Here is a 23,250-nt window from a genome sequence, read left to right on the forward strand (position 1 = left end):
TAAACCTCATGGTCAGCATAAGACTTTTCAGTTCTGAGAAAAGGCAAGTAAGAGGCAATATGACAGAGGTTTATAACAATATGCATGGAATGGAGACAGTGGATGGAGAAAAGTTTTTCTCCCTCTCTCGTAGCACCAGAACTTGTGGAACTCCAATGATAGTTGGAAGATTCAGGACAGATAAAAGAAAGTACATCTTCACGTAGTGCATATTTAATATGGCACTTATTCCAATAGAGGGTGGCGCTGTGGGTTAAACCACAGAGCCTAGGACTTGCCGATCAGAAGGTCGGCAGTTCGAATCCCCGCGACGGGGTGAGCAACCGTTGCTTGGCCCCTGCTCCTGCCAACCTAGCAGTTCAAAAGCACATCAAAGTGCAAGTAGATAAATAGGTACCACTCTGGCGGGAAGGTAAATGGCGTTTCCGTGCGCTGCTCTGGTTCGCCAGAAGCGGCTTAGTCATGCTGGCCACATATAATCATAGAGTTGGAATAGACCACAAGGGCCATCGAGTCCAACCCCCTGCCAAGCAGGAAACACCATCAGAGCACTCCTGACATATGGTTGTCAAGCCTCTGCTTAAAGACCTCCAAAGTAGGAGACTCCACCACACTCCTTGGCAGCAAATTCCACTGTCAAACAGCTCTTACTGTCAGGAAGTTCTTCCTAATGTTTAGGTGGAATCTTCTTTCTTGTAGTTTGGATCCATTGCTCCGTGTCCGCTTCTCTGGAGCAGCAGAAAACAACCTTTCTCCCTCCTCTATATGACATCCTTTTATATATTTGAACATGGCTATCATATCACCCCTTAACCTCCTCTTCTCCAGGCTAAACATGCCCAGCTCCCTTAGCCGTTCCTCATAAGGCATCGTTTCCAGGCCTTTGACCATTTTGGTTGCCCTCCTCTGGACACGTTCCAGTTTGTCAGTGTCCTTCTTGAACATGACCTGGAAGCTGTACGCCGGCTCCCTCGGCCAATAAAGCGAGATGAGCGCCGCAACCCCAGAGTCGGCCACGACTGGATCTAATGGTCAGGGGTCCCTTTAACTTTACCTATTCTGATAGAAGGCAGGGATGGCTACAAACGTGGAGAGGACAGATACACAGAGAAGGCTATTGCAGACCCTCCATAGGTAATTAAAAGCCCTAACCCTCCAAGTGCCCCTGTTTTCCAGAGACAGCCCTGGATTTACAGATGCCGTCCTGGTTTCTGATTTGATCCCAGAATGTCCCGCTTTTCCTTAGGACGTCACTATTTTCATTGGAGAAACCCTGGAGGGTATGGAGTTATGCGACCCCCGAGCCAAGGAGGAAAGTAACTATACAACCTTCAGAAGACATCTGAAGGCAGCTCTGTATAGGGAAGTTTTAAAAATGATTAATGTTGTATTATGTTTTTATATATGTTGGAAGCAGCACAGACTGGCTGGGCAATCCAGTCAGACGGGTGGGGTATAAATATTATTATTGTTGTTGTTGAAAAGGAAGTCCCTATTTTCATCCGAGAAATGTTGGAGGGCATTCTACTGATGGCTACTAGCCATGATGGCTAAACAATTTCCCCTAACATAACTCATTTTTGCATGTTATTTTTTGCTACTACAGTATATGCATTTTTGTGTACAATCCTTGGTTGGAGAACTCCACTGCAAAATTTGAAGAAATGCAAATTTCAAAGGATGGCTGTGTTTGGATTCACTTATTGGTTTGGAAACTGCAGATTAGGTGGATTCACTTTTAAACATGAAATGAATCCGATTTGTCCCTAGACAACCACAATCCTATCCTGACATTCCAACCACTAGACCACATTACATCTGTTGCTGGAATTAAACTTTCCCTACAGTCAGAAGGATCAAGTTGGCAAGACGCTTTAGACATCGCAGATCCCTTCCTCCGATGAAGCACACACCTCAAAAACCACATCCACTTAGTCTCCAACACAATATACTCTCTTTTGGTGCCAGCCTCCACTGTCTGCTGCTCTTGCATTAGGGAATTCAAAGTCCCTTTGCAAGATTACATCTTCTGCACTTCAAACTTGAAGAACACTATGGGGAAAATGCAGGAAGCCAGAGAGACCAAGCTCCCAGGAGACATGCGGTGCAGTTTCCAAGGGGAGAGGATGCAACCTGTCAAATCCTGTTCATTCTGAGAGCGCCAGGAAAAAGGGTGGGAGAAGATGGCAAATGGCCAAATGCGTGTCTGGAGGATGCTTCACAAACTTTAAAGTGAGGTTACAGGGAACCAGACAGAGGGCCTTCTCGGTAGTGGCGCCCACCCTGTGATGTGAAGCAGCTATCCTATCTTTAAAAGACATCTGAAGGCAGCCCTGTTCAGGGAAGTTTTTAATATTTAATGCTGCACTGTTTTTAACATTTGATTGGGAGCCGCCCAGAGTGGTTGGGGAAACTCAGCCAGATGGGCGGGGTATAAATAAATTATTATTATTATTATTATTATTATTATTATTATTATTAAGCGATTCAGAAGGGAGCGGGCCAGGTTGCCAACTGGGACCTGCAAGAACAAGGATGGCGAAAAAGAAGGATGCATTCTCTTCAGGGCAGCCAGCAGTGGGAGCAGTCGGAGGCAAAAGCCAGCAGAGCAATAAATGCAGATTTTACATGTATGTAGTAGGCTACTTTCTGTACAGACAGACACACAAACACACACACACACACAGTCAATTATACCTTTCTAGCCCAGATAATGAAGAGGCATTATCAGAGCTCAAGGACACAGTCCAGCCAGGGAAAAATATTTGGCGTATGAAGCAAGGCCACTGATGTGTGTGACCTGGGGAGGATCTGAGGGCCTAATAAAGAGGATTGAAGGGCCACATTCAGGCTTTGGGCCTGAGCTGCTCTCCGTCCCCTTCCATTATCCCTAGCCACTGGACAGGCTAGTGGGGCCTGATGGTGTGGGAATTAGACTTTAGTTCCCATTTGGTGGAAGCATGTGGAAGACAGCCCTGGGTCGTTTGACCCTCCCGTTATCTTTCCCTCCTATAAAAACTATGCAAGTCGCTCTCGTTTAAAGTTTAAGGAACAAATTGCTTAGTGTACTTGCAGTTGCGGACTGAACATATACACAATGCAGGTTGCGTATGTTAAGTTGTGGGTGAACATATCAGACGACACAGCGATTCTTCAGACAGCTCTTGTTTATTCACAGGCCAGAACAGAACTGAAGGCTTCAGCCAGCCTGCTTATATAGAGCTCCACTACAACGCAACAGTAACAACTTTCTGTAACTATCCAATCACTGAACGTCACTTTCAATCCCTTATTTGCATATGTGGACCTGAGTGAAAACTATCTACAGTATCCCCCTGCTGGCCCAGGGTGAGAACTTCAGTACGTAACAGTGTACAGAGATTAAACAGTGACAGATGACCTAACATTTACAGGCAGACTGGTGTTCTGACTCTGAGGCAGACAGCAGCACAATGCAACACACCTGCTGCTCTCATTTTGACTCACAAGTTGGGTAAGAACTGAACTACAGAGTGCATGGCATCACAACCCTTCTACAGCCCTTCCATATGCATTTTGAATGCTAACATCCCACAGATGAGAGCCAGGCAACAGCTAGAGGAGTGCCAGGGGTTCGCCACCCCCGTTCCACAATGTCTACCACCGCGTACCTGCCTTTGGTGTTGAGTGCTTGGAAGATTTTAAAAAACGTTTGACGTTTTATTATGGTTTTTTATGTGTGTTGGAAGCTGCCCAGAGTGGCTGGGGTAACCCAGCCAGATGGGCGGGATATAAATCATAGATGATACCACCCATCCCGAGGCTCGGATCCTCAGGTGCAGGGATGCCAGCGGATGGTGCTGAGCAAATCAGCACACACAGATATATGGGTGGGCAATGATGTGCCCAGGAATATCTTCTAGGGTGATGACAGCTTTGTCCCACATGCTGAAGACCTGGATTAGACTATAGATTCTTCCACCAGAATCCGCAGTGCATCTTTCTGCATCTAGGCTACACGCAAACAGATGGGAGCTGTTTCTCCTGGGTGTCCTTGCCGCCTTGCTCACCCTCCTCTTAATGCCAAGGAAACTCCTACTACCCGCCCAGCCACCCTTTGTTTGCAACCCCCTCAAACTGTTTCAATTCCGCAAGCTTCAGCTAGAGCTCTTTATTCCTCCAGCTCTATAAACAATTATTGTCTCTTGAAAATGTTCTAATCATCTAGAAGGACAAAGAACAAATTCCTCTTGCAAATAAATCACTTTCTGCAAGAGGCTTCGGAATAGGGGGAGGATAGAATGGCCAAAAATATCTTCATTTTGGAAAGAAATATCTGCAGTGCCTCCCACACTGTATTTGCTAAGTTGTGTTACTTAAATCCTACAAATTTAACTTTTAGTTCTCTGAAGGCATACTGGGAAATCCGGGCTGGGGAGCATCTTCGGCCTTTCACATGAGGCCAAATTTGCATTATTATAAAAGCAGAGTTGAAAGTATCTGTGCAATAATGTATTGAATACACACAGATTTTCAAGACCAGTCCCAGAAAATCTGGGATAACCATGGAGCTGAACAGAGCCCAGAAGGGAGTGTAGCCAGATAAAAAAGAGAAGAGGGGCTCTTTGCACCTTTAGTTAACAACTCTCTTCCAGCCAACTATTAAAGGTACAAGAGCCCCTTTTCCATCAGCTTTGGGTGGCCATTTGTTTCACTTGACAGGGGACTGTTCTCTGTTTGGAGCAGGCATCCCCAAACTCGGCCCTCCAGCTGTTTTGGGACTACAACTCCCATCAACCCTAGCTAACAGGACCAGTGGTCAGGGATGATGGGAATTGTAGTCCCAAAACAGCTGGAGGGCCAAGTTTGGGGATGCCTGATTTGGAGGCACCCTATATTTGAAGGGCTATTCTGTCCAAGTCTTGTTTAAAGATGAAGAAGCATTGAAGCCATTTTTATGCAGATCTCTTGTTTGGTAGTGTATAAGGCGTCACCTGACGCATAGGCTTTATAGTCCAGTGCTTAGCCAAAGTGGTGCCCTGCTGCTACAACTCACATGATCTCTGGCCTTGCTGGATTGGGCTGCTGGAAGTTAGAGGTCCAATGTCACCCCTAGGTCACTACATTGCCTAATTCTAATGGGAGTGGGGGAGAAATAGCCAAGCTCAGTTTCTGATTGGCTGCATGCTCTCAAAAAAGGTCATTTCCCCGACAACCATCTGCAAAAATGATGTTTGTTAGCAACAAGTGTTCACACACTGTGTGTGTGTGTGTGTGTGTGTGTGTGTGTGTGTTTTGCCCAGTGGATGTTAACAATCAAAAGCAGCAAAGCTTCTTTACGTCTCGCAGGACCCAGGTGACTCTGCCGAGATTAGCCGTTACCGCATTTAGTTCTATAAAGGGTTTATCTTAGCCCTGCTAATCAAAGCTGGGTCTGGATGCTCTCCCAGGCAGAACGCCTGAGCGCGATGCAAAGAGAGCCATCAAAATGCTAATTTGCGCTGGCTAGGCCTGCCACAATCTCAGCGGTCAAGGCTGCCTCGCGCACAGCTCAATCGAAAGAGATCAAGCTGGCCCAGCTAATTATTCCCGATTGCAAGGAAAGCTGCTCCCCGATATCTTTCAGTAATATATGCATCTCCTCTGCTTCCAAACCAAAGTTAGGAACATAAGAAGAACCAGCGGGATCAGGCCAATGACCCATTTACTCCAGCATCCTGTTCTCACAGGGGCAAACTAGTTGCTCAAGCAGGACCCAAGCATAACAACCCTTTCCCCTCCTGGGGTTTTCCTACAAATGGTATTCAGAAACATTACTGCCTCCGACCATGGAGGCTGAGCACAGTCATCCTGGCTAAAGGTAAAGGGACCCCTGACCATTAGGTCCAGTTGTGGCCAACTCTGGGGTTGCGGCGCTCATCTCGCTTTATTGGAAGAGGGAGCCGGCGTACAGCTTCCATGTCATGTGGCCAGCATGACTAAGCCGCTTCTGGCAAACCAGAGCAGCGCATGGAAACGCCGTTTATCTTCCCGCCGGAGCGGTACCTATTTATCTACTTGCACTGGCATGCTTTCGAACTGCTAGGTTGGCAGGAGCAGGGGCTGAGCAACGGAAGCTCACCCCGTTGCGGGGATTTGATCCGCCGACTTTCTGATCAGCAAGTCCTAGGCTCAGTGGTTTAACCCACAGCGCCACCCGCATCCCTGTCATCCTGGCTAGTAGCCACCAGTACTCTTCTCCTCAATGTTAGAAATTGGCCAGGAGCCAGGCGCATTTTGCAACAGGCATCATTCCACGTGCGACCATCTCCATCTGGCTGGCCTCTCCAGCTCTCTTGAGCAGGCAAGCGGAAGAGCTCATTTTTTGCATTTATATCCCACCTTTTTCTCCAGGGAGCACATGGCTCGCTCCCCTCCTCTGTTAATCCCGACAACGACCCTGTGAGGGAGGTCAAGAGGCTGTGACTGACTCCAAGGTCCCGGAGTGAGCTTCCTGATTGAGTGGGGATTTGAACCCTGATCTCCCAGGTCCTAGTCTGACACTCTCACCACTACAACGCACTGGCTTCCTAGAGTACGTCTGCTATGGAGCACCGCTATAACTCAAGCAGGTAGATAAATAAATACGGGGAAAGCAAACTGTCACTTGGAGAACTGTCACTTGGAGAAGGGAACGTGTCCAGAGGAGGGCAACCAAAATGGTCAAAGGCCTGGAAACGATGCCTTATGAGGAACGGCTAAAGGAGCTGGGCATGTTTAGCCTGGAGAAGAGGAAGTTAAGGGGTGATATGATAGCCATGTTCAAATATACAAAAGGATGTCACATAGAGGAGGGAGAAAGGTTGTTTTCTGCTGCTCCAGAGAAGCGGACACGGAGCAATGGATCCAAACTACAAGAAAGAAGATTCCACCTAAACATTAGGAAGAACTTCCTGACAGTAAGAGCTGTTTGACAGTGGAATTTGCTGCCAAGGAGTGTGGTGGAGTCTCCTACTTTGGAGGTCTTTAAGCAGAGGCTTGACAACCATATGTCAGGAGTGCTCTGATGGTGTTTCCTGCTTGGCAGGGGGTTGGACTCGATGGCCCTTGTGGTCGCTTCCAACTCTATGATTCTATGATTCTATGGTCTGAAATATTTTCCTTGAAGCTTGAATTTGCTTCATTCTGTATTATTTGATGTTTTAATGTGTTGCAAACCGCTTTGAGATTTTTTTTCTTTAAAATATAAAGCGGTACAGAAATGAAATGAATAATGATAATAATAAATAATAACAACAATAATAAATACCACTGTAAAAAAACAAAGGCGCCTAGATATTCCGTCATTAGGCAGCCATGCTTCTGAATACCAGAAATACTGGAAAGCGCAGGAGACAATGATCTTGTGCGTGAATCTGGCTTCCAGGTTTCCCCACAGGCACCTGAGTCACCACAGTGAGAACGGGATGCTGGACTAGATGGGCCAACGGGCCTGATCCACCAAGCTCTTCCTATGCTCCTCCATGTATTTGTCCAATCCTCTTTTAAAGCCAACCTAGTTGGCCGCCATCTTTGCCTCCTGTGGGAGGGAGTTCCACAGTTTAACCAGGCGCTGAGTGAAGAAGCCCTTTCTTCTAATCAGTCCCGAACCTTCCCACTTCCAGCTTCCCACGAATTCCAGTGCTACGAGAGAGAGAGAGAACTTCTCTCTTATCCACTTTCTCCCTCCTCAAAGCTGCCAGCGACAGCATAACTCACGGCAATCTCATTAAAACAACACTTAACAAGGCACTGAAATCCGCAGCTTTAAAACTGCATCAATAAAACTTCCTAATAACCAATTTAAAAAATATGCATACAAGAGCACTCCGCTGAGCTACCACGCTGTCCTAAGCATTCACTATGCATCTTTTAAATCAACCTCTCTCCAAACAGTGATGGCCACTAACCTGCCTGGCTTTCGAAGAGGAAGGGAAAAATTCATTTTGAAGAGGGCTGTCTACTAGGCATGATGACTCTTCTTCTGCCTCCACAGTTGGAGGCAACAGTGCTTCCTAATATCACTTCCTGGAAACTGCAGGAAGAGCGAGTGCTTTTGCGCTCGGATCCTGCACGTAGATTTCTCACAGGCTCTTAAGATCTTATGCCCCTCTCTCCCTGTTGTCCAAAGGGCTTCCGAAGTTTGCCGACATCCCATTAGCTTGTCACGGCTCCATTTTTTAAAATTGGAATTTCCTTTTAGGAACAATTCCCAGGCTGCTTCCCACCCCATTAAGTGGGGTGGGGCTTTGTGTTTTAAAACAAGATTCACTTTGGAAATGGCCCAGCTGGTCAGCAGAAAGAGTAAAAGGTCAGAAATGGAAATCCCAGGGATGGGAGGCCTCTTCATGTTGTTGTGTTGTTGTTCTTAGAGAACACTTTCTCACAAAGTGTACTTAAAAAAAAAAAAGATCCCAGAAATATGGAATCATCATTAGATTTGAATGCAAGGCTGCTGCACCAAGGATCTGCTGTCCGGTTAGAATTCCGGTATCCAAACCACGCTGAATCTATCACCATCCCAAAGTTCATGCAACCTAAACATTTGGACATGTCCAGGGCTGGGATATCCATCAGGGGAAAATAAGTACAATGTTTAGAGCTTACAAAACTCCCAAGGGCCGACAAAAAAAAAAAAAAAAAGGTTGGCACTTACAAAAGGACCACCATTCAATTCCGGCAAATTATTGTTTAACTTAGCAGACTTTACTCAAGAAACAAGGTATATAGTAAGCCTTAAGTAAACTAAACATTAACTTGGCGGCTGCTTTTGTTAACAAGATCAAAGATTACATCTTCAAATTTATTTTTCACACAAAAAAACCCCTCATTCTCAGTTGAGAGCAATGCAAATGAAGGCAGTAACGTACATAGATCAGCACAGGAAGACCGACTTAAAACCATTTTTGATTCCCAAACTGACCAAATGTTTTCTCTGCAAGGTCAAAGGAAAATGGAAAAGCCTCCCCATTGTCTTTTCCTTCACAAATGCTGTCTTAAGGGCACATTTAAGATATGAATAGGGTATGAGCCTGTGACCTGGCTCAGGAACTAAGTATTTATCATTACAAAAGACTGGCCAGGCTCCCCAGGGTATCCAATCAAGGAAGCATTAACAGGTAATCTGCCAGACAGGAGATGAACAACAACAGGAGATAAACAACGCACTCAGATTTCTGCTGTAGACCGCCCTTTCTGTGATGTAGGTATGATGTGTCTGGGGGGTGGTCTTGAGCTACACCCCTTCTGTGATGTATGTATGTTGTTTCTGGGGGTGTCTTGGACTCCATGGCGGGCAATTTCAAATGTCTATATAAGGGCAGGCACACCTTTGTTCAGGATCCTCCTCCTTTCCTGAGGGTGAGGGGAGCACCCAGTTGCAACAGATCAATAAAGATCAGGCTTACCAGCTGCTTTGCTTCTCAATATTCTCTGGTTGGCCTCTGTTATTTTCTCCTAGAGCTGGATGATAAAGTAGGCTGATCGCCGGATAATTGATGCTTTTGAATTATAGTGCTGGAGGAGACTCTTGAGAGTCCCATGGACTGATCAAACCTATCTGAAGGAAATCAGCCCTGAGTGCTCACTGGAAGGACAGATCCTGAAGCTGAGGCTCCAATACTTTGGCCACCTCATGAGAAGAGAAGACTCCCTGGAAAAGACCCTGATGTTGGGAAAGATGGAGGGCACAAGGAGAAGGGGACGACTAAACAACAACAACAACCAATAGGGAACCTACGTAAGGACTCTATATGGGCTCTTGGACACCCCATAAGGGAACAAGGGCAGATGTTGTTTACAACACCAATGGCCCATTTAGACCAGGGTCCTCTTCTGACATTGGCGAACTAGATGCCTGTGGGAAAACCACGTTCTGAGCACAAGAGCCCTGGCCTTCAGAAAAATGACTGCCTCTAATTGCGGAGGCAGAGCAGAGCCATCACAGCTAGGAGCCTTCCCTATCCGCCTTGAATTTGTCCCATCTTCATTTAAAGCCATCCAAGGGGAAGAAGCCATCACAGCCTCTTGTGGGAGGGAGTTCCACAGTCTCTCGCTGCCCACAAGCTGGAGTGCATGCAACCATCGTTACAGAACAGGCAGGTGTATTTCTGGGAGCAGGGGAATTCTACAGTTAGAAACGGTTCCGATTTGCATCGCTACACGATGGACGGTGCCCTCTGGTTCGAAGAATTGGTGCATCAAAAATTTAGGCTTTCGCTGGTGTGGGCTGGATGGGAGGGGGAGCCTAAATGCAGATTCCCACCCACTCACCCCTCCATGCATGCTGGTAGCATCAATCCAGACGAATGCCAGGTTGCCAACATGCAAACATTTTGCAGATTTTGCAGCGGAGCCAAATCTAGTAGGTTGTTGTTTTGTGAGCTCACGGACTTTACAGCAACAGTGAAATTAAAGCAGATAGCTTGGGGAGCGGGGGTGGGGTGGGGGTGGGCGCATGAGTATGCATTATCTCCATGTACACACCAGCCGATTTTTAAAAAATGTGCAAACATTAGCTCTCTTCCTGGAAGCTGGTTTCTCAAAACAATCTAAACACGGCAAAGAGGGACCTGCTTGCCAAAAATCCACTCGGAATAATTAAATGGGAATAAGGCCCTTTCCCCCGCTCCCTCCCTCCCCCCCCTCCCCATCTGCTTGCGGCGAAACCATAAATCAAAAAAAGGAAGGAAAAATTGCAATTGGATTCTCATTACAAAAGGCTCGCCACAGACGATGGACCTACGGTAGCCTCAGACGTGCGCAAGATGTGATTTATGACTCAGCAACAAAGTGGGGGGGGGGTGCCACATAGGAGAAAGACTTCGAAACAGAAAACCAAGGTAGAATCATACAACCATAAAATTGTAGAGTTGGAAGGGACCCCGAGGGTCATCTAGTCCAACCCCCTGCAATGCAGAAATACTTTTGCCCAACGTACCCTGTGATTCTCATGCTCTACCGACTAAACTATCCATCAATAGTGCTGTATTATTATTATTATTATTATTATTAAGCTCCAGATCATGCCCACCAGAAGGAAACTTCTTTTCCCTTTTAATTGCCTTCTTCCCACCCACACTCTCCACACCTTTTTGAACAGGATGATATTTTGAGGATAAAGGTAAAGGTAAAGGGACCCCTGACCGTTAGGTCCAGTCGTGGACGACTCTGGGGTTGTGGAGCTCATCTTACTTTATTGGCCAAGGGAGACGGCGTACAGCTTCCGGGTCATGTGGCCAGCATGACTAAGCCGCTTCTGGCAAACCAGAGCAGCGCACGGAAACGCCATTTACCTTCCTGCCGGAGCGGTACCTATTTATCTACTTGCACTCGACGTGCTTTCGAACTGCTAGGTTGGCAGGAGCAGGGACCGAGCAACGGGAGCTCACCCCATTGCGGGGATTCGAACCACCGACCTTCTGATCAGAAAGTCCTAGGCTCTGTGGTTTAACCCACAGCGCCACCCGCGTCCCATTTTGAGGATGCAGGCAAGCAATTTCTTATCCTCTGGCCTTTAAACATGGGTTTTGTACAAGCACACTCAACCCTAAAATAAACCGTACAATTTCCTTCTTTTTTTTTTTTTTTTTTAAAGCCATTTCCAAAGGAAATGGACCCATTAGTTTGCGTGCTTGGGAAAATTAGCGTGCAGCTGAGAGTATTCTTTGGCAACAAGAAACGAGGGAGGGAAAATGCTCGTTTCAAAGTTCTCCCCTTGCGGTCGCATGCTTTTCTCGCAAACTATAACTCCTGGTTGTGCAGACGGAAAATTATTCCCTGCACTGGCAAAATTATAACTTGTTGAAATTAAGCTCAAGGTTCCCCAAAGATTCTGTTGAAAGCTTTACATTTCCTTACGGTGCTCACATATGTTTAAAACTATTTCTATTGACTAGGGGCACTCCTTATTTGGGGGGCACCTGCCCGTTGCAGCTCAATGCCCTTGTTTTGTGATTGCAACGTAGAATCAAAGAATTAGCTCAGCAGGTTAGAACATGGTGCTCAGCATGAGAAAGTTGCAGGCTCAATCTTCGTATGGGACTGCTGCATATTCCCGCATTGCAGGGGGTTGGACGAGACGATCCTCAGGACAGCGTTCAAAATTCACCAGGGACCAGGCGCATTTTGAACCTGGCGCGGGTGGCACTGTGGGTTAAACCACAGAGCCTAGGACTTGCTGATCAGAAGGTTGGCGGTTCGAATCCCCGCGATGGGGTGAGCTCCCATTGCTCGGTCCCTGCTCCTGCCAACCTAGCAGTTTGAAAGCACGTCAAAGTGCAAGTAGGTAAATAGGTACCACTCCAGCGGGAAGGTAAATGGTGTTTCTGTGCACTGCTCTGGTTCACCAGAAGCGGCTTAGGCATGCTGGCCACATGACCCGGAAGCTGTACGCTGGCTCCCTCGGCCAATAAAGCAAGATGAGCGCCGTAACCCCAGAGTCGGTCACGACTGGACCTAATGGTCAGGGGTCCCTTTACCTTTACCTATTCCGATAGAAGGCAGGGACGGATACAAACTGGACCTAATTGTCAGGAGTCCTTTACCTATCAGCCATTTGTGGCCAAGTGAAGATGCCCGGGCACCAGGATGGCGTCTGACATCTCCACCATCTGGAGATGCATGTCTGGGGATCACTGGATCTTGACTAGCATCCTGTAGAATTCTATCTGTCATATTTTATCTGCACAATCAAATTAATTTCAGGAACCAAAAAATAATACAGTCATACCTCGGGTTACAGACACTTCCGGTTGTGCGATTTCAGGCTGTGCACTGCGCCGAACCCAGAAATACCAGAATGGGTTACTTCCGGGTTTCGGCACTTTGCACATGTGCAGAAGCACCAAATCATGACCCTTGTGTGCGCAGACGTGTGGGGCATGGGTTGCGAACGCTGCGGGTTATGAATGTGCCTCCCGCACGGATCACGTTCGCAACCCGAGTGTCCACTGTATTGGTAAATATGACTTTCAAGCTGTCTGGCCCCAAAACTGCAACTAGGCATTCTGTTTTGACAACTGTAACCCTGGTTTAAGGAGCCATTGGGCGCCTAGCTTGTATATCTGAGTTTCTAACACTGCCTCAGTGAATTCTATGAATTGTAGAGTTGGAAGGAACCCTAATAGTCATCTAGTCCAACCCCCTGCAATGCAGTAACTCCAGCTAAAGCATCCGTGACAGATGGCCATCCAACTTCTGCTTAAACACCTCCAATCACCTTCCGAGGGAGTCTATTCCATTGTCAAAAAGCTCTTACCTCAGAAAGTTCTTCCTGATGTTTAGTCAGAATATCCTTTATTGTCAGTTGAATCCAATGGTTTGGGTCCTAACCTCCAGAGCAGCGAAAAAACCCAAGCTTGCTCCGTCTTCCATGGGTGGATAAAAGGAAGAGAGTGACAGATAATGGGTGTCTCGCCTACCTTTTGCTTTGGCTGCAAGTACTGCCACCCGCATGTGGCCTCTGACCGCCTTCCCCTAAGGCAATGTGGCCCTCAATCCTGAAAAGCCTGCCCACTCCTGATCCCAGTATTCTAAGACAGGGCCTTTTCAGCGGTAGCACCCCATTTTTGGAACTTCTTCTCCAGAGAGGTCCCTTTGGTGTCAACATCATTATCTTTTCTTAGCACCATATGAATAATGTTTCCATTAACTTTTGTTCAGGCCTGCGAGGTATTCTGATCCTGTTTTAACTTCCCGGAGCTGCTCTTTAATGGTTGTAAGAGCAGCTCTGTTCCGCATACATGCCTAACTTAGCAAGTTCATTACTCTTAATGGGTCTACTCTGAGTGAAATTTAGTCGCATTCCACCCATTGCAAGCATGTCAGTAAAATATTCAAGGCAGGCCAGACAGAAATCCAATTAGCGAAATTTCTCCCTCAATTTACCGCCCAGAGGGGCAGTGGGGAAACATCTCTTCCTGAAATGCTTCTGAAAGATCCATTTGCAGTGCTAACAGGAGGTCAGCTGTGTTGCAGTTGGGAGCCGGTGGTAATATGCAGCCAAGCGGGGAGCGAGAAGGCCAGCCAGGCTGCAGCAGAGACATCTCTCCTTGTCTGGTTAGCACATTAGGAAACTGCACCAGGTAGATGAAGGCCATTTGTCATCTTGTAGGCTCCTCACGCCTGGCCAGGTGCATGCCGAACGGATGCACTCTGGTTTATGAAGAGGACGTGACGAAGAGGAGACCTCTCCTAAAACCACTCAGAAGCTACAGTGGTACCTTGGATTAAGAACTTAATTTGTTCTGGAGGTCTTAACCTGAGGTACCACTTTAGCTAATGGGGGCTCCCGCTGCCGCCACACAATTTGTGTTCTCATCCTGAAGCAAAGTTTTTAACCCGAAGTAATATTTCTGGGTTAGTGGAGTCTGTAACCTGAAGTGTCTGCAACCCGAGGTACCACTGTACTTGAATTTGCTTTCTCTAGAGGTATTATTTTCTTGACAGTTTTGTATAAGGGGCAAGCAGTTTCCCACAATTTTGGACTTCTCTCTTCCATAGACTCTCCCAGCTCACCAAGCGCTGTTACCTCCTGAGTTTCTGACACCACCTCACCCCAGTCTTCTCCTTCTGACCACTCGTCATCGTCCCACCACCAATCCCTGGGCTCTCAGCCTCCTTCCCCAACTGGTTCCTCCCCACCATTTCTCTGTGTCCAATCAGTCCGTGACAGATAGGCAGCAGTTTTCTGATGTTTCAGAAAGGAGCCTTTCCTAGCCTAATCTGGACTTGCCAGGAGTTGAAACTTCTGCATGCAAAAAGAGTTCCTTGGGAAAAGGGACTTGATTGTCAATCCATTCTGGGAACTGTTCCCCTGGAAGAGGAATACAGTGGACGCTCAGGTTGCGAACATGATCCACGTGGGATCCATGTTCGCAACCCACAGCATTTGCAACCTGCAGCGACGTGTCTGTGCATGCGTGGGTTGCAATTTGGCGCTTCTGTGCATGCGCAAAGCACGATTTAGCACTTCTGTGCATGTGTGACCGCCGAAACCCGGAAGTAACCCGTTCCGGTACTTCCAGGTTTTGGCGGTCCATAACCCAAAAAAATGGGACGTGGGTGGCGCTGTGGGTTAAACCACAGAGCCTAGGACTTGATCAGAAGGTCGACGGTTCGAATCCCCGCAACAGGGTGAGCTCCCATTGCTCAGTCCCAGCTCCTGCCAACCTAGCAGTTCGAAAGAACGTCAAAGTGCAAGTAGATAAATAGGTACCGCTCCGGTGGGAAGGTAAACGGCGTTTCCATGCGCTGCTCTGGTTCGCCAGAAGCAGCTTAGGGGTCCCTTTACCTTTACCTAACCCAAAAAAATGCAACCTGAAGTGTCTGTAACCTGAGGTATGACTGTACAGGTCTCCCCACAACTTCCAGCACCCTTAAGAAACAACAGCTCCCAAGATTCTTTGAGGGAAGCATGATAGTTTAGAGCAGGGGTTGTCAACCTGGTCCCTACTGCCCACTAGTGGGTGTGTCAGGATTCTTGGTGGGCGGTAGGGGGTTCTAGGGCACAAGCTGAATTCTCCTTCCATCGAGCACTGGTGGGCGGTAAAGAAATTTTACCATCAAGAAAGATGCATTAGTGGGCGGTAGGTATAAAAAGGTTGACTAGCCCTGGTTTAGAGTGATATCATCGTGCTTTAAATGTACGGCGTGCGGATGTGGCCGAAGTCTGTCCCTGCAAAATCCCAAGTAGACAGGAAGAGAAATCCAATTAGGGATAGGGGAGAAATAAAATAATAATAAAACGGAGAGAGATTTGCCCATCCTTAAATCTAACACATGCCGTGTGCAGGATTTATCGCTTCCAATTTCAGCTTCATCTGATGGCTGTTACTTTTGATGTTCCAGAACAGCTCATCGGAACACAGAGACAATTTACTTCATGTTCTGAATGAGCGAGAGATATGATACCATTTACCACTTTCACGCCCCAGCCAGAAAGCCTGTGGTTGTTTTTTAATGCCAATTCCCCATTCCACATACACACACACACCCAAAAAGATGGGAGATGCAGCTGGAAAACTGCCAGAGCTCCCTGACACCTCCTCAGCATGCGAAAACCCACTGTAGAATTCATCCTGCACACAGGCCTTCTGCACCAGGAAGGCTACAGGAGACAGGGCTGGTACCTTCGTCCCTGAGACATCGCAAGGAGCCTAGCCACCTCTCCAGACTTTACAAGGCCAAGAGCTTTGCAGCTTCTACCCCAGTCACAGAAGGGACTCCCAGCGAAGTGGAGAGTTGTCTCAGGTGTCATGAGGGCTGTCATCCAACAGCATCACAAAGACACCATCTTGGCTACTCCCAAATCAGAGAATCGGCGTGGTCCGCAGTCTTCACAAACCAGGCACCCGCCGGGTGTTGCTGGATTCCAACTCTCACCGGTCACTCACAGCCAGAGATGAACCTTTAGGCAGCCAGCTTCTCAGTTACAGCATTACAACAGTGGGAGAAAAACTCTCCTCTCTCTACTTTATCAACACAGCGCAAAGTGTTTTATTACAAAATGAAGCTCACAACAGCTCTCTCTTTCTCAGCTGAACCTACCGTATCTCACAGGGCTGTTGTGATTTAAAAATGGGAAGAACAGAATCATGCTACCTTGAGGCTGCATATAAATATATAAGGAACAGAGGTTTTCCATAATGTGTGGTCTGTGGCCAACCGGTGGTTTGCACCCTCGTTTCAGTCAGCCTGCAGAAAGTTTGCAGAGAAATCAAGGATATCTTAATTTGATCTTCTCTTTCTATTTTATTTATTCTTTGCCAGTGGAGATAGAGGTCATTTTGACCAGAGCTGGCTTACCAAACAGACTAACAAGGTTCTGGCCCAGTGCCTACAGTTTTCAGAAACACAGAACAGGGGCCATTTCCCCCTTTAAAATGTATCTGTTAAAAATGCTGTTTTCTGCAGCCTGGCCTAGGCCTGTGATTTCACAATTCAGTGCTGCTTTGAGGGAGATGTCAGTGATAAAGGCACAAGGAAAACGAAAAAGTCCACTAAGTGTTTCTCAAAGATCCTCAGCAACAGAAAAAGAAGTTTTAGAATGACAGGTCTAGAGAGAATCGCCAGCGAGGCTGCCTGCTAGATGAGTCACTGGTCTGAGCTTGCCTGTTTCCAAACCCAGAGGCACACCCAGAACAGTGACTCATTCAAGAGCACCAGGGTGAGCTTCTCAGCCAGTTCATCCATGCACCAGAGGCAAACAACACTTTTTTAAAAACTGAAAAAACAGGGCTGTCCGAAGAAGGAAAGGGAGACCCAAATGTTCAGTGGGGTAGAAGGAAGATCGACTCTCCTACAAGGAAAGGTGGCAGTGTTCGGGATTTCAAAAGTGACATGATAGAAGTTTATAAAATCATGCGCAGCATGGAGAAAGTAGATAGAGAAAAGTTTTTCTCCCTTCTCTCATAACACCCAGAACTTGTGGACATTTCAATGATAGAAGATTCAGAACAGGTTATTTTTTAAAAAAGGACTTCTTCACACAGCACAAACTATGGAACTCCCTGCCACAGGAGTTAGTGGCAGCTACAAACTCTGATGGTTTTTAAAAGAGGACTGGACAAATTCGTGGAGGGGAAGGCTATTATTGATGGCTATGTGGCATGATGGTTATGCCACAGGCAGAGGCATCAATGCTTCTGAATACCCGTTGCTTGGAACCACAGGAGCGAAGAGTTCTCTTGTGTTCGAATCCTGCTTTCAGGTTTCTCACAGGGCATCTGGTTGGCCAATGAGGATGCTGGACAAGGTGGGCCACTCAGTGGCGTAGCGTGGGGGGTGCAGGGGGCCCCGGCCGCACCGGGCGCAACATCTGGGGGTTATGGTTAGGGGGCGCAAATCCACGGGTTAGGGGGCGCAAATTACTTGCCTTGCCGCGGGTGCTGACAACCCACGCTACGCCACTGGGGCCACTGGCCTGATCCACCAGGCCTTTCTTATCTTCTTAAGGGAAAGTGCTTTCCCTTTCTGCAGGGGTAAACAGAAGCATTTTTGTGGCCACCACAAGTTTGGGTAAGCCGGGTGTTAGGTAAGCCACAATCTCTTGCACCAGATGGCAGAAACCACAATGAAATAAGTAGTGTTAAACCCCACAGAAGACAGCGGGGAATATCATGAGGCCTTTCCTGGTTCTTAAGCACTGAACAATTAAAAAAATAATAATACAGTGGTACCTCGGGTTACATACGCTTCAGGTTACAGACTCTGCTAACCCAGAAATAGTGCTTCAGGTTAAGAACTTTGCTTCAGGATAAGAACTGAAATCGGGCTCCGGCGGCGCGGCAGCAGCAGGAGGCCCCATTAGCTAAAGTGGTGCTTCAGGTTAAGAACAGTTTCAGGTTAAGAACGGACCTCCGGAACGAATTAAGTACTTAACCTGAGGTAGCACTGTATATGAAACGGGGATGGGGGAGGAGGTATTTATTTGCGAATTGCCACCAAGCCCCACACTCCTGTTTTTTGTTCTGCTAACCTGGATAAACCAGTTTATGGAGGAAACAGGGAGCAGGTGGAAAACTCAGGAGCCTTGCCAATTCAGCATTCAAAAACAAAAGCATATACCATCTCAGGAGAGCTGAAAAGCTACAGCAGTTTAAAAAATAAAAATAATGAAGGACACCTACAACATACAACGAGCCCCCGATCCATTCTGGAATACGGGGAAAGCATCAAAAATAAAAGGCCTTCTTTGAAGTTTCACACACAAACACAAGACTCGAGGCGGCTAGGAGTTATCATTACCTCTTTGGTACATACACATCTAAAGGAGACCTTGGGATCATCTCCAGAAGGAGGAATGGGCAGGAGGGGAGAATGAAGATAGAGACGATTTCCCCAACCCAAAAACCACCCAAAACAAAACCATCTGCAAGCTGGAGGAGATGCGTGAAGGAGGAGACTGAGCAAAAGGGTGCTCTCCGACACATGGCTGCCCACCCAGGTTTGCAGACCAAAGGACCCCCAAAGTGTGGTGGTCTCAGTAAGGCACCTTTTTAACTTCCAGGTTAGGGGGCTTGTGAAACCTTAGTGCGAGGATGGCCAAACCCTGGTTTTTCTGCCATTCTCTCTGCCCCCACCCAAGATGAATCTACCAATTTTGGATTGGCAGCAAGGAAGAAAGATAGAAATTGAAGCAGGCCCAGCACTGTAGCAGGCAAATGGGAATGCAAGTTGCTCTTTCTCCCCCATCGTCAAACTGAGGCTCCTGCTCAAGGAGCAATATCCCAGTTGCGGACGGTCCTTTGCGGCTAATGGGCCACTGCTGAATAATCCCCGTCTGCCCCCAGCCAGTCCTCACTCTTGCCTACAACCAACCCGGATGACGCCCTGCCTGTCAGCTTCCTCCTCCTTAGACTCACTGAATAGCAGAGCTATTGGACGGGGCCTCTAAGGGCCATCCAGTCCAACCCCCTGCAATGCAGAAAACAGCAGCTAAATAATCCCTGACAGACAGACAGTCCGTCCAACCTATGCTTAAACACCTCCAATGCTGTCCCTTGTAGAACTCAGCAGGGGCAAGGAGGAGGGTAAAACTGGAGTTAGCTAGCTTTGCCTATCGTTGGCTTGGGCGCCCCCTACTGTAGGGCTCCCTGATTTTCGCCCTACCAGCCATCACTGCAATAACACACACACCCCTACTTAGCTGATCAATATGGATCTGAAGACTGGGGGGGGGGGTTGCCTGTATAGCGACAGCAAAGACTTAGCGGTTCATCCTAAGATGGTATTTTTCCACTGTCTCCAAAAAAGGGGGGAACAGAACAAGCTTTTTTAAAAAAAGAAGAAGAGAGAGACACTCTTGATAGAAAACCTGGAGAGTCAAGACTGACAATTAACCAAGTTGACAGCTCAGCAGGGCTTAACTAGTGCCAGGGCTTTAATTATTGTTTATTGCAATCGTTATCTCACGCCACCTCATTCTGGGCTGTTCCGTTCCGCAAACTGCCCTGTGATTATTATTTTTTTAACAGAGAGAGAGGTACTTAAATGAAAAGTCATCATCACTACAATCACCTATCCACCAAGGGTCACAGATTGAGCCTCACTAGACCCCTGTGATGTAGGCCAGGTTAACAGACTGGCCAAATAAGGGTAGCCATGTTAGCTCATTACAGCAAATACACACAGATGAGTCTTGAGGACCCTTGAGGCATCATGGGTGGGGAGACTAGAGCGCTCCAGGTTTTTGAGGGACTTACGCCATCCCTATTTGGCCACATTGCAAGTCCAGCAACATTTGGAGGGCTACAGGTTCCCTAACAAAGATTTCAAAGACTTAAAGAGAGATTTAGCAACGCAATCCTAAGCCTGCCTGTTTGGATGTCCCATCGAGTTCAATAGGATTTACTCCCAAATAAGTAGCTATAGGAAGGCAGCCTTATTATAAGATCATGGAATCAGAGTTGGAAGGGATCCAAGGGTCATCGAATCCAGCCCCCTGCAATGCAGGAATCACTCTCCTGTCCTGTAGCTTCCAGCAATGTGCCATTGCATTGTGAGATTGCATGGACCACAGAATTCCTTTTCCAGAAACTGACTCTACCGCTTATGCCACAATTCATTTCTCTGACCCTTAAGGTGCCCCAAGGACACTCTCCCTTCCAAACTCTTTACTGGAGTCCCATCTCTAGCTCCACCTCGTCTTTTAACAACTGAGGGTGGTATCTGACGAGGAGTTTTGGAAAATAAAAACTCAGCAAGCTGCTCAAGGCAGAGTCAGTTCATTGATTCACCCAGCTCAAGATTGTCTAATATTCCTAGAGATAGCTCAGTTGGTAAAGCATGAGACTCTTAACCTCAGTGTCCTGGGTTCGAATCCCACATTGGGCAAAAGATTCCTGCAGTGCAGGGGGCTGGACTAGATGACCCACCTGGCCCCTTCCAACTCTACAGTTTTATGATTCTACAGTGACTGGCAGCAGCTCTGCAGGGTTTTTCAGGAGGTGCCACTAGGGATTGAACCTGCGTGTACAGCAGATGCTCTGAAGCTGAGCTGTGGTCTTTCGCTTAAAAGCAAAGCAAGATTCTAGTCCTCATTGCTCTGAATAAAAGGGCTGATTTAAAGAGTAGCACAGGGAGCTGCCTTGTGCTGACCCCCCCCCCCCAAATAAAGATGTGCCATGCCCTTTTCTCTCTGTCCCTTCCCACACCTGAATGTGGGAAAGTTGGGGGCCCCCAGAAGCTCTGTGGGCAGAGCATGAGACTCATAATGTCAGGGTTGTGGGTTCGAGAGCCATTTGGGGCAAAAGGATTCCTGCCTTGCAGGGGGTTGGACTAGATGACCCTGGTGGTCCCTTCCAACTCTACGATTCTATGATACTACAAGGCTAAGTCCCTGCCATGCTGGCCACAGCTCAGTACACCTGCCATGCATGCAGAAGTTCCCAGGTTCAATCCCTGGCGTCTCCTGGTGGCGATGGGAACGTCCCCTGCCAGAAACCCCAGAAAGCAGCTGATAAATGTGTAGACAATTCTGAGCCAGATGGGCGCCTGTGGGCTCAGGATAAGGCAGCTTGCTATGTTATTATTTAAACCTGACCTGGGCATAGAATCATGAGGACCGGAGCCTCGCTCTGTTTTTAAGAGAAAAGCCATAGCTCAGGGATGGAACCCCTGCTCTGCATGCAGAAATCCCCAATGACACCTCCGGAAAGGGCAGGGAATCTCCTCTGCCTGAAACTCTACAGGGCTGCTGCCAGTCAGAGTAAGCCAAGGGAAGCCCACAGGGTGTCCCCTAGATGCTAGTGCCATCTCTAACCATTGGTCATGCTAGCCTGGCCTGATGGAGCTGCAGTGATCTCGAGGGCCACAGCTTTCCAGCCCTGGCTTAGAGAGAAACACAATTCCGGAGCAAAGACTTGAGCTTTGCCCTTGAATCTCTCGCGTTAGGAAATTCATTCAGTAGCGACACCTTTTCTCCTCTTCCTCTGACCCTCCAACGCTGGGGGTTCAAGTCTGCCTAGGCGCACTGTCCAGATACATTATTTAGCTCCATCTCCAAATCTTAGCCTTGTGTGTAGCCGAAAGCACCACTTTAGTTGGTGGCGACACTCCACACATGCTCAGAAGGCACTATGCTCTTCTTTCACATTTCCAAAACCCTGTGCTGCAAAACCTCATTTGTGTTTTTTACGGGGGGGGGGGGCGGTTGCATCTCCTCACCTCCAAAGACATAAGCCACACGTTACACAGAATGGACCTTTCAAAGGGTTGAAGAGAAGAGTCAAAAGCCGTCGGTCCGCAGTAGGACCCGCAGAGAGGGCGAGAGAAAGAAGACCCCCATTCATCTCCCCCTTTTGCTTGGGAAGCACGCGCCCCTCCGCCCGTCTCATCTTGTCTGGTCAAAACTCGCATTCCGCTCGCTGATGGGGGAGGTTGGGGGCGGCCCTCCGCACATGTTCAGAGGCACCCTTCCTCCGCTCGAAGCCCTGCGCTGCCAAACCCATCTGGTTCGGGGGTGTCAACCAGCTGTCACCCCTCACCGCCCCACAGACGTGACGCGACCCACACATGAGACACAATGGCCCTTTTGGAAGGGGGGCGCGCGGAGGAAAAGGACCCTTTGCACCGCCCAAAGCCACTGGCTCACAGAGAGGTGCCGATTCATTATTTCCCCCACCGATATCAAACCCCTCCAGCTGTTGCACGGGTCTGGATCACGGATCTGGAGAAACAGAAAATGCAAAGGTGCTAACCTCTCTAGCTGGATCTCTCTTGATCTCCCTCTCTCTCTCTCCTTGAGATGCAGCCGCTCACCTGCTCCGGCTCCTTCCCAAGGAGGCGGCTCCCTTCCAGCCGATTCCCCTCCGGCTTCTGCTCGCTCGCAATTCCAGCGCGGAGCCCCGAAACAAAGTAATCCGGCCAGCCTCCAATCCGCAGCTCCGTAGCAAGCCCGGCGCCGCGCTGCGCGGACGCTGCTTCTTCCTCCTCCGCCTGCTCGCGGGTTGGCTTTGTGACAGGCGGCGCGATTGGCAGGCGGCCCGCTCGGCTCCTCATTGGCCCGTATAATTGGCTGGCCCGCCGCGCGCCTCGCCATTGGCCGGCGGAGCGAGCTTAATTCTCGATCGGCTGCCCGGCGTTCTGCAGGAGGGAAGGTTGCTGCTGCTGCTGCCTGCCCGGGCTTGCAAGCTAGGTGAGGTTGGATTATTCCCCCCCCCCATTTTTTATTGGTTTTCACAAAATTATAAACAAACACATAAAACAAACAAACATAAATCATAACCTTATTAAAAATTACACTTATTAACA

The 23,250-nt window shown here is 48.0% G+C and overlaps 1 protein-coding gene across 2 annotated transcripts in view; it reads right to left on the reverse strand.

The window, feature by feature from the left end:
• The window catches only part of CAMKK1 (calcium/calmodulin dependent protein kinase kinase 1), a 79,449-nt gene extending 56,540 nt beyond the window's left edge, over nucleotides 1–22,909 (reverse strand). Inside the window, exon 1 of one of the 2 annotated variants that reach the window (XM_082201447.1) lies at nucleotides 22,759–22,909. The gene's annotated coding sequence lies outside the window, so the exon portion shown is untranslated. Of the gene's footprint in view, nucleotides 1–22,697 lie in introns of both variants that reach the window. The other variant, XM_082201446.1, reaches the window with a different exon arrangement.
• Between the last annotated feature and the right edge of the window lie 341 nt (nucleotides 22,910–23,250).

The sequence above is a fragment of the Podarcis vaucheri genome, assembly GCF_965113315.1.
Source record: "Podarcis vaucheri genome assembly, chromosome: 15".
In the NCBI taxonomy this organism is placed as follows: Eukaryota; Metazoa; Chordata; class Lepidosauria; order Squamata; family Lacertidae; genus Podarcis; species Podarcis vaucheri.